The 12,408-nt window shown below is 32.1% G+C and overlaps 1 protein-coding gene across 8 annotated transcripts in view; it reads right to left on the minus strand.

Moving 5' to 3' along the window:
* The window catches only part of LOC129809801 (uncharacterized), a 106,005-nt gene that overhangs the window by 48,223 nt on the left and 45,374 nt on the right, over positions 1 to 12,408 (minus strand). For 5 of the 8 annotated variants that reach the window (XM_055859900.1, XM_055859904.1, XM_055859902.1 and 2 more), the window contains exon 2: positions 9,608 to 11,207. The gene's annotated coding sequence lies outside the window, so the exon portion shown is untranslated. The remainder of the gene's footprint in view (positions 1 to 9,607; positions 11,208 to 12,408) is intronic. The other 3 variants (XM_055859898.1, XM_055859899.1, XM_055859906.1) reach the window with 1 other exon arrangement.

Below are 12,408 nucleotides of genomic sequence, written 5' to 3' on the forward strand. Positions count from 1 at the left end.
CAAGCTTCCCTACTTCGAAGGTGCCCCACTTACCGCTATCATTCTAAAAATAAGTAGAAACTCATTATTTCAAATACCGAATTATAGAAAAATCTTTGTAAATATTTATAAAAACTGAAGGAATAAACTAATATCGCATAATTTTTATCAAATATTTACAATCAAAATTTTAGAATAAGCTGAGACACACACCAAAAAAGCTGCTTTTGTAAAATATTGTAATTCCTTTTTTCAATATTGAAATATTAAAAAACGAAAAGTAAGGAAATAATAATGCAAAAAAAAACTTTTTTAAGAGGACAAGTTATGTGTAGCAAAACAGAAATTTTTTATTAGATTCTCACGACTTTTATATGGCTATCTGGTATGAATCCTGACTGACCACTTTATCATTTTCAACGATCAATGTGTCTTAGCCCTAAATCATCATCGTGATCTTACGTCTCAATGGATCAAAAATCGAAAGAGAAAAGTGTGCTAAAAAGAGTGAGAAACAAAGCACGTTGACGCCTCATAAGATCATGCTTATTTACTCAAAGCTCCTTTTACGATTTTTTCACTCTTCTAATTATCTTTTCATTCTGCTTTAATTAGCCCATACGCACACATATCTATTTTTTTCATATATCATCTCCCGTGCCTTCTCATTTTCAAACTCATTTGCTATTTATTACTTTTGCCCGTGTGTCTTTGCTCATTGGGAGATTTATTCGCGTCATTAATCAACTAACACAGTGTGGTAGTCGCAATTGAGTAAAACTTATATCTTGATGATGATGATGAAGAAGTTGAATTGAAAAGAAAAAAAACGACTTATCACATGTGCGGCATTTCATTGATGATGCACAATTTTTATTTTATTTTTATATCACGATAAAAAAAAACGGTGAGGTTGATGGTGTACAGCATCAACTGATTTCACAACATCTTATGTACCTTGCCTGCGTTGAAAAAAAAACCGCAGTGCGAGTTCTCATCAGTGTGGTCTTTGCTAAAAATGATCAAGACTAATTTCGCTAATTTAACCCCATTCTGGTTTTCTTACATCTTTCTACTATAAATGCTATATTTCTCTCATGAAGTACATTCACAGATATTTATCAGACTTCTGTTACGTAATAGATGATTGAGGTAATGATAAGTAATAAGTGACAATCATGCAGGAGTGATCTTAACAGATCATCAGCTGAATAAAATTATTTTAAAGCACGAAAACTCCTACGTTAAAAGTTTAAACGTCATTTTTTTAACGTTTATTTTGCAGAAAGGTAGTATTGATTTCTCAAATTTAGGTCACGCCTTCTTTTAAAGCTACAGATAAGTTGGAAGGAATATTGAGGAAACCATTCTTTATTCTAAATATCGCTCCTTGGAAATTACAAGGGGCCAACTTAATCTGAGCCATTTTTCAGGAGACAGCATGAAAGATTCAACTTTGTATAAATAATTATCTCAATTAAGTATGTTAATAAAAACAATTTAATTCTTTTCTATTTGTATGAGCATTATTATAAACATCGAAATATACATATTTTTACCTTTCAAAATATGTTTTCTTATGAGTTAGCTCTTTGTCATTCTAAATGATTCGCAAATTTTCATGAAATTAGAATGACACGGGATCAACTTGCTTGAGTTAGTCCCTTGTTTTACAAAAAATTGAACGATAAATCTATTTTGTGCCCCTTGACTTCAAACAAAACCGCGCAAGCAATCATAAAGAGTAAAATTTTGAAAAACTTTTCTAATAACGAAATTTATTGACTCATATCATTTGAAATTTTATTAAATTTTCTGTCTGAGTGCATTAAAACCTCAAAATCGCCAAAAAGTGAGTTGGCCCCTTGTAATTTCCAAGGAGCGATATATACTTCCCTTCCTCTTAATTGAAATATTTATCAGCCTCAAAAAAACATTTGTTGTATAAATTATACGCAATTAAAAATCTCATTTGGTTGCTAATTCTACCCCGGTCTCCCCTACACCAAACTTCCTAGTATTTTGTGTAAACAATAGGGGAGAGCGGGGATGTTTGTACTAGGGATAGTTTGGGACGTGGTCACTTTTCCTTTCATCAAATGTAAAATTGAACGGATTTGCACTACCACGCAATCGTAGACAGCAATAAGGAGGGACTTTAAATTATTTAGAAAAATCTTTTTTTTTAATTGCTTAAATCGATAACTAATAAATTTAATTTTAATTTTATTAAAGTCAATATCTGTAGGTATACTATGGGCCATATAAAATTCTAAAACAGTTCCCTGGTTCTTTGGAATAATACCTCAAAGTCAAAACACGAAAAAATGTCCCAAACCTGCCCGGTTTCACCTCTCACGAAAATTTCAGGAGTCTATTCGAAGTATTTTCAAAAATACAGAAGGTGAAGTAAAAAAATAATTTCCGAAAAAAATTATTCTAAAATCGATACTCAACCAGTTCATTACCGATGAAGACTGATGTAGCCGAATACGAAATTTCAATACCTTTAAAAAATCCAAACTTAAATAAAAATGTTGAAAAATCATCCCTGCAAAGTGATTGACCTTTGACCTTCATAATTCAAAATGGTGATTTTTCCGGTCGTGTATGTTTAGATGAAATATTCGTTTAGGCTACCTCCGAACTATATCGGAAAAACTATAGTGCCGTTTTCGAAATCAACCAAAAAACATGGTTTAGAGGGGGTGAAATTCGGTGAGAAAAAAAGGAAAAAACGTCTGGAGATAATGTTTTCTTTTATTGTGGGTCACTAAAGACCGGAAGTTGATATTTTTTACCGTTTAAGCTCCATGGTGGTGACAAGTTCAAAAAAGCCGATTATATGACTGTTTTGTCTTTGAGTTCGAGCAGTAAAACGACTCTGGGAAGGAATTTGAAGAGATTCAGAGTAAAATCTACGTATGAGATTATTCCCGAGGTATTAGTTGACACAGAACTGAAGTTCTTTATTGCTACACTAAGAAAAAACCTAAAAAGTTAAAACAACTCTATGGCAGAGTTGAATTAACTCGATGCATATCGATGTAGGGGGAGGCTTTGAACTTTCGCACACAAAAATGATGTTCAAGTTCAGTGATTTTTTCTGACTACCATGCAAACCGTATGGATTCTCCAACTATGCCAAAAAAATGTCTTACTTATAAGGTTCATAATCCCACCAAACAAAATCCCAGGAAATCCTTAGATTTTCCTCCAGAGGAAAATGAAAATTTAATGGCGATTTGTCCGATAGATGAATCAAGTTTCTATTATCGCACACGATTCACGCCATCATTGAACACCCCATTTTCACCGTAAATTTTGCACCGGACACTAAAAGTTGCACATCATTGTTTAAAGGGAACTCTAATCTACTTGATTAAACCATTTTTATAATGAATAAAACATTTTAATATCACTTTTTTGGAACTTTTCTGAGAGATGTTTTATTGACATTAAAAACCATTTTTTTGCTTGATTCTACGAGAATTTCACTCCGGAAACGGTTAAATCTGATGAATACTTTCTTGAAAAGTCCAAATATCACCAAATTTACACGAATCAATAAGTTTTTAAAGCTAAAAATTGACTAAAACTCAGCAAGCGAGAAGACCACACAAGATTCCACCATTCCTCCACGGAGCCGGATATGCACAAAAACGTTTGAATGCGCATCATTGAAGATTTCTCTGTTCCTGCAGCTGCAGGAATCGGGATTTAGCACAGATATTGAGCTTCAGCAGGTGAACAAGCTAAAATTTTCACAAAACATCTTCTTACGGACAATTTCTTTTCTTTGTCATGCAAAACAACACAATAGTGAGGTTATGTCAAAGATTGTCAAAAAGCAGTTGTAAACTGTATGAGCTTATTGCAGATGTGATTCTTTCATTGCACATTCAGTTTGTGCAAGCTTGAAAAATATTTTTATATCAAAGAAATCCAAAATTGCTTAATAATTACTCAACTGCAACCTATTTGAGTCAAATTACTTCTTGTTTATCAACTTTACGATTTTTAAGTTTTCCTTTTTAGTGGTGGATCAAATCGGTAGATTACAATAGATGTGAATATGAGGGATCGCATCTAAAATGAAGTTTCTTGGAAAATGTGAGAGAAGCCATGTCTTCTATGTGCGATCGATGAATCTGAGTCAAGTTTGTGAATTTTGTTCCACCCACAAAAAGTGCCTGTTCAGCCTAAAAGATTTTTACTTAAATCTGATTCCTAATAACCCTTCTACCCTCTGTGATAGTAGTTTTTCAGAAAAGTGATATTAATTCTGCACAATCGTATGAAATATTGCACAGCAAAATTACAGTTTTGGACCTGTTTTTAATTTTTGTTTCCTAAAACTAGGGGAAAAGGATTAGACTCCCAATTTTTTCAGGAAAGGTGTGATTTAAGACTAGCTACTAAAATATATAGCCATCAGTGAAAGTTATAAAGTAATACCGGAGAAATTCGAAGTGTCCGATGGTAGCGTATGTGCGAAACATCAAAGCCTCCCCCTAATTGTTACTCTTTTTCGTTGTAATTTTTAGGAAATAAGAGTTGATACTACTCTTCCGTACTAGACTCTAGTTTCTAAATAATCCATAGAGCGGCGTACAAGTCAATACGTAGTCCACTGAACTGAAAAAATCGTTCTATCTCTTTTTAAATATATGGTGGGAGAAAGAGAACACGGATTATGCGGAAAAAATGGCTCGTCATTTTGACATTTTAGTGCGTCGTGTGATTGATCTAGTGTGATTTTCGCAATTTTTCCGTGATAAATACATTGTGAAAGTGTACAAAAATCAGTGACTTTCAACAGATGACCAAGATATCCGATTCTCGACAGATGATTAAGGTATAGGAGGAAAACTTCTTCATGGATTGGAATATTTCTCCGGAAGGTTGTATTAGGTTGCCCGAATGCGGCGTAATCTTAGCTGAGCATCCCATTCTAATGCATGAGAATATTCTCCACAAGATTTTTTTCCGAAAAAGCTTTTCTTGGTGACTTTCTTCTCTTCAGATATAACTTGAAAGAGTGGAGAACACGAAATCAAGTAAATTAATCTATTTAAATACTTATAAAAAATGATTTAGAAAACATAACCTCTTTTCATTTTAGGTTCTGGAGACACAGAATGTTGAAAGCACAAATCCCAGCAACTTGGTTTTACAATGAGCAGCTGTAGTATCCACAACGTTAAGAGAAATAACAATCTCAGAAAATCGAACAGTGGTAGGTTTACATCCCAGAGAAATAAATGACTTGCCAGGTGTGATCATCGAAAAAAATCTAAAGTTTTCTCCAAAATCTGTTTCCGAGAAGTCTTAAGAAATACGCGAGGGATATAAAACAATTCTTTCCATCAGAATATGAAGTAAGTGTTGCAAGTAATCCAATTTAATAATTTGCAAGTTGCAAATTCAACGAGGACTACAAGTGCAAAAACTCTATGAAGAACCTGCAGACATAGAAGGTTCACAACGAAACATCTGAATGAGAGAGTTGTCACTGGGATAAACGACGAAACAGTGACGTCAGGTAAAGACTGAATTGTTCAATTCAAAGATTTAAATATTCTTAATTACATTATAAATTTTTTTAAGATGCATTTATGGACAACATTCGCAGGCTCCAAGAGCATAATGAACCTTGGAGTGATGTTACAAACATATGGTAAGCAATATCCATCTGGAAGATCAAACGAAGATATGCGGCTTCATCAACCCCTTTTCGGATGAACTGTCTGAATTGAACGTATACGATGTATGCCCAAGTTACAAATTGGTAAAAAAGACAAGATTTTTATTTTAAGTACTTTTGTATGTAACTTAAATTTTTAAGCAATGTTTTAGATTGACATTGATTTAAAAACAATGTTTCCAAATATTGAAAAAACATAGCTAGAGATGTTCAAAGAACTAAAAGAAAAGATCTTGCTTCACTTCTCTAAAATTGACCTGGATTCTTTAAAAGTTGGATTGATGTATGTTAATTTGCTTTTGAACAATTCTTTATTTGGTGAAGATAAACATGAAAAATTAAAAATACTTTGATTTTTTTTTCATTCTTTAAAAAAAGGTTTAAAATAAAAAAATTGTATACAAAAACTTGAGATATAATGATGATTTCATACCTTTGAAAAGAAATGTTTTTTTTTTATCTACCGCTCTATTAAAGCTACAATTGTGCAGTACTAAGTAAATTTTATTAGAAGAAAATGACAATTTTTTATATGTTGGAAATAGAGAGCATTAGTATTTACTCGTCATACGGAAAATATGTACAAGATAATTTTTATATTAGACTTATTTAAATATTACTGTCAATAAACTGAATATAAAAGTGCATTACTTGTTTTTCAATTAGCAAAAAAGGGTATTTTTCATTAAAAATAGAAAATTTAATACAAAAGAGTAAAATTTAATCTTTTTCGATTTATCCGAAAAGAGTAAGTTTTAGTGAAAAAAGAATAATTTGAACTCTTATTTTCATGTAAATTTTAGGACAAAAAGAGTAATTTTTAATCTAAAAGAGTTGAAACAACTCTTCTAGATTTTACATCGAAATAGAAGTAAAATTAACTCTAGAAAATAGTTAATCGAAAATCACAACGAAAAAGAGTTAATTTAACATCGATTCGAGTAAGTTTTACTCGATTATTTTTCTGAGTGTAGTAATACCAAATTATGCCAGAAAACACTGCGTCCCAAACATCCCCTTTTTTGTCCCACTGTGCCCCAGAATGAGATTGTTAGAGACAAAACAACCTATTTTCCAAACTCCATGAAGTTCTTTTATTAAATTTTGTATCTCTGGGTATACAATACGTCACATAAAAAAATTAATGCACTTTTTAGGATCTCTCGAATAATAACTTAAAACTTAAGGGCAAAATGCAAAAATGTGTCCAAAACATCCCCGGTTTCTCTTATATAAATCTTAATTCAAGACTTATAGGACTTTTGTTCTAAAAAATTAAAATTCACCAAAGGAGCGTGGCCTAGATTTATTTATAGGCAGAGTTTATTTAGGGAGTCTTATGCCCAACGCACAATAACTTTTGTTTTGTAAACATGTTTTTGACATTTCAATGAAAGTAAGTGAGATCTAGATCTAGTCATCTCTTTCACTCTCACATACAATTTTAAAAACATGTTAACAGACAAAAGTTATTGTACGTTGGGCATTACACTACCTCACTGCAAAAAAAATCAAAACAAAATGTTTCCAATTCCTTTTAGTCGTATTTGACACGCAAATTTGAGAATTAATAAAAAGTTAAGGTTAACTTTTATCACAGTGACTCTAATAAATTGATTTTGAGCCTCGTTATGTATTTACTCTGGTGTGAAATATAAAATTTTCAAGCAAATTAGTACAAAAACAAAACGTGTTTTATTTGCTCCAATTGCACTCAACATTTGGTAACTTTATTTTTTATTATTTTCACCTCAAAATTTTTGATTAATTGTTTTTATATAACTTGTTTTTTTTTCAGAAGCAATTGGATTTGCTGAATTTCTCATATTATCTTAAATCAATTTCACACGCTACAAAATATCCAATAAAAATCACTTGAGATTTTCCTTATCGTTAATTTTCCACAAGTGCTTATAAGTTAATAAGAATGGGGCGGTTTGTGTGACGAAAAGTTAATTGATAGCAAATGATCGGCTCAACATCGTAAAAATGTCAACTCTTTCATGAATAATTGGTCTTTAAATCAATTTATCATTCACCCTTTTAATAGATTTTCTATTGCACTTATAATTTGTGAAGTCTTTTGTGATAATCCTTTGAGAGAGTAAAGCTCCACAATCAACTGAAGGAAATGCCAATTTAATAGACAATTGTTACTTTACAATTGTCCACTTAATTTCTTTCTTTTGATTTTTTTGTTGGTCCATTGTAGCACATTTAATGCTTCTTCTATTTATCTAATTCAACTGCAATTTACTTCTCATTCTCCAAAAAACTCTCTATGCTCATTCTTTCTTGATTATTATGCTCTTTCTACTTGGCAATTGTGTCACAAAAGAGAAGGCAAGTAGTAAAAAGAAGCCTGTGCTGTTAGAAGAGATTTATTTATTTCCAGAATGATGGTATTGCAATGAAAAATGAAAAGGGGAAATCTTTCTTATGAAGATTTTTTAACACTTTATTGTTCTTTAGTGCTTTTACATTATCGACTTTATCTTGGTGCCTGTCTCGACTATTTCATTCAGTCCGTGCCGTGTTGTAGAACCATCAAGTAGCCGTGACAGATAACAAACAAAGAAACAGTGGATAATGCAGAAACACTTGTGAACAGTAAAGTGAAAAATTAATATGCCTTTTTAGCATTTTTCTGCTCTCAAGTGTTTCTGTATTACCGACTTTTCTTTGTGTTGGTGCTTGTCTTGATTATTTTCTCCAATCCTCACCGTGTTCTAGAACCACCAAAGATTCTTGACAGGACACAAGGCAAAGTAAAATCAATAATGCAAAAGCACTTGAGAACAGTAAAGTTAAAAATGAATATGATTCTTTTCAGCATTTTACTGCTCTCAAGTGCTCTCAAGACTATTTTTGTATTGGTTTCTGTCTCGATTGTTTTCCACAGTCCTTGTCAGTCAGACTAGAACCATTAAACAGTCGTGACAAAAAACAAGCAAAAAGTCGATAATGCAGAGCATTTGAAAACAGTAAAGTGTAAAATGAATATTTTTTAGCATTTTACTGTTCTCAAGTGCTTCTGCATTATCGACTATATTTGTATTGGATCCTCTCTCGACTAATCTCCCAGTTCCTGCCGTGTGACACCCGTGACAAGAACCAAGCAAAGAAAAGTCGATAATGAAGAAGTACTTGAGAACAGTAAAGTAAAAAATGAATATGTTTTTTTTATAGCATTTCACTGTGCTGAAGTGCGTCAGCATTATTGACTTTTCTTTGCGTTGTTTCCTGTATCGATTGTTTTCTCCAGTCTTTGTCAGTCTGTCTAGAACCATCAAACAGTCATGACAGGAACCAAGTGAAGAAAAGTGGATAATGCAGAAGAATTTGAGCACAGTAAAGTTAAAAATGAAAATATTCTTTTTAATACTCTACTGTTCTCAAGTGCTTCTGTATCATCGACTTCTCTCTTGTGTTGGTTCGTGTCTTGACTGTTTTTCCTAGTCATTGCTGTGTTCTAGTACAATCAAACAGTCTTAACAGGAAAGAATCAAGTGCCTATCTTTTGTTGACTTTTCCGTGTTGGTTTCTGTCTCAACTATTTTCCCCAGTCCTTGCCGTATTATAGAACCACCAAACAGTCATGACAGAAACCAAGCCAAAGCAAAGTCGGTAATGCAGAAGCACTTGAGAACAGTAATGTTCTAACAAAAAATGTACATTTTTCATTGGAATAGCACCATAAATCTCTTCTCATAAGCAGTCTTTCTTGATGATTAAATTTTGGCTTTAGTGAGAATAGCGTGGCGAATATTTCTCCACAGCAAATATTTCCATAAATAAACAACAAAAATGCGATACCACCAAGTAAGGGAAAGTTAATGTCAGATTATAGTCTGAATAAATTAATGAGTTAATTAGTTTTTGCAAGATACTATATAAAATACAAAATGAGGTATTACTTACAGTGTGTGCAATTGTGCGTTTTATAGTCTCAATTGTCGGTGTTTTTTTTCTCTTTTTCTCTCTTTTTAATATCGATATGTTAATTTAATTATGCGATTTGAGTATCTAATTTTCATCTATTAATGTTCTTTTAAGCTTTTTTTTCCTCCTTTTCATTTATACATTCTTATTATATCTTCTGGGTACGGATTAGTCATTTGTACTTTGTGATTAAAAGGATAATTAAAATTCCTTATTATTGGTAATTATAAATTATTAACACCTTTTTCCATTTGCAACTTCTACAAATGTTCCAATTTTAGATGAGATTATTTAATTTTTATTATTACTTTTTTTTTAGTATTATCCCGCCTCAAATGTTATCACAATGATGTACTCCAAAAAAAAATCAATGAAGCATCAACGGTTAATTGTGTTTTTTATATGAAGAGTTTTATGTAAGTTTTATTCTGTTTTTGGGATAGTAATATCGTGTCTTATGAAAAATACCTTTTCTTCTTTTGCTTGATCTTGGCGTTTGTGATAGGTTTTTCTTTTTTTTGGCAAAAACTCTTTTAGAGACAAGTTTTAATCGCTTGTTTTTTTTTTATCTTGTGGCAAAGCCAGTTATTAGATAATTAAATTGACATAGAATTAAAAAAAAATATCACTCCTAAAACATCAAGCTTTTCTCGTACATTCTTTAGTTATTTTGTGATTATTGCATGAAATCCGCTCAGATTTTTGTGAGAAGACACACACTACGCTGATCTTACAATTCACTCTCACTTCGATGATCGTCATTAATCCACGAAAATAGATTATATAGATAGAGAAAAAAAATTATAGATATTTTTGCGTGATCAATCACAACACAGTAAATAGAAATATCTCCTCTTGATCACTCATACTGTTCGCGTTCACCACTAATTTTTTCTCTCTCTCTCACTTTTATCCCGAGATATTTTTCACCAAAACACAATTCCTTTTAACTTCTTCCGGAACTTCTTATTTTAGTCACTTTTGATCACATTCTTGTCCCGGAATAAAATTTCCATCTCAACTTCGGTCCTGAGTCTCACATTCAAGCATGAATTGAGTTGATTTGTGCGCCTTTCACACTTCTCAATCTTTCTTTTTTTTCCTGTCCAGAAAGCCTAAGAAGCTCTCTAAAATTATGATGTCTGGGAAATTTACCTCCTTTGTCCTTCTCTACTTTCTCATCAAATCCCAAAAATAGATGGGAAATTTTGTGGTTAAGAGATTCACTCAATTCCCTGACGTATTTGGCCAATGTGCCACGCACAAATATCAATCAAACTTATTATTCCTATTATTTGTGCTCTGCGCGAACGCATATTACATTGGCTGAGGAAGAAATTTGTGATCATAGGCCAAAGTATAGCTCATTTCATATATTCTCTCCTCAATTACCACACCCCTCGCTCTCTCTCTCCTTTTAAAACTCAAAAGCGCACTTTTTTTTTGTTCAACTGAGACGTTGCAGAGAAAAGTGCGTGATCCACATAACTTGTAGTCGAATCTCGCGCATTAGACCGACTTTATTGGAGACTCGTGCAGTGTGAGACACATCCAAGAGTTGATATATTTAGAATTTGATCTGAAATAGATAGAGATGAAGAGAGTTTGTGAGACTTTTAGAGAGTGGTTTAACAGCCATATATTGATACACAACAACTTTAGAGGTATGGAAAAAAAACCATGAGAAAAATGGACTTTAATTAGTACGAAAGACTTCTACACAAAAAAAATGTCATTTTATAAAGTCTTGTAAATTGACTCCGCGGGATTATGCAATAAAATTCCATTTCCCTCTCGCTTCTCTCTATTCCCTTTTCTTTGCGACATACATGGAGTTGCGTTTGATTAGATATTTTGTAAAGCAATAAAATAAAATATTTCACAATGAAAATATTCAAGGAAATTTTGGTGATAAGAAATTCCAACTACAATGCAAATAGGGTAATGTGGGGCAAGTTCAAACATGGTGGTTTTACAATTTTTTTAAGAATAGAGCCTACAAAATCTACCCCATTAAAGAACTACCAAAATCAAGTAACCCCCACTCGTCCATCGCCGTCTTAGCGTTATTTAGGGGTTACGTCAAAAAGACTAGAAAACACAATATCAATTTTTTAACATAATAAATATTTATTTTTATTCAACTTCTTAAGCATATAAAAGTACAATATTTAACCCTCTAACGGGTAAGACTGCCTCCAGGCGGTCTTCACAAAAATCACATTTACAGCGATAATAAAGATTTTATTTATTTAAAAGTGCTATAGTGTCCTCGGTAATAGTCTTATAAACATCTCTTGAAAGTTTGAACTCATTTTGACTCTTCTTTTTGTTGCTATTTCCAGTTTTGTGTGACAGGTCAGAGAAAAAGCACCAAAAAAATATTTGTGCAAAAAAACTCATTTCCAATTTCCATAAAAATACCGATTTAAAGTTATCTGACTAAAATAAATTTATTTTTTACTGAAAGATTCTACTTTGTATATTTTATTTTAAAAAATTGAAAAAACTAAAAATGTGAATTTTAGAAGCAAAAAGAGTTTCAAAAGATTTTTATATTTTCTCACTTAGCGTCTAAACTAAAAGAGATAATGAAGAATGGATGGTTTTTTCGACTTTATTGGATCATAATTATCCCAGAAAACATTGTTATAGAACTTTTTTTTCGCATTATAAAGAAAACACCGTTAGAGGGTTAACGGTGCTATCACACTAGGATTTTTCACAATTTAATTTTAAATTGAACTCAGCAAATTGAGCATTAAAATTCCGAGAACCAC

Source organism: Phlebotomus papatasi, chromosome 1 (genome assembly GCF_024763615.1).
Source record: "Phlebotomus papatasi isolate M1 chromosome 1, Ppap_2.1, whole genome shotgun sequence".
NCBI classification, from domain to species: Eukaryota; Metazoa; Arthropoda; class Insecta; order Diptera; family Psychodidae; genus Phlebotomus; species Phlebotomus papatasi.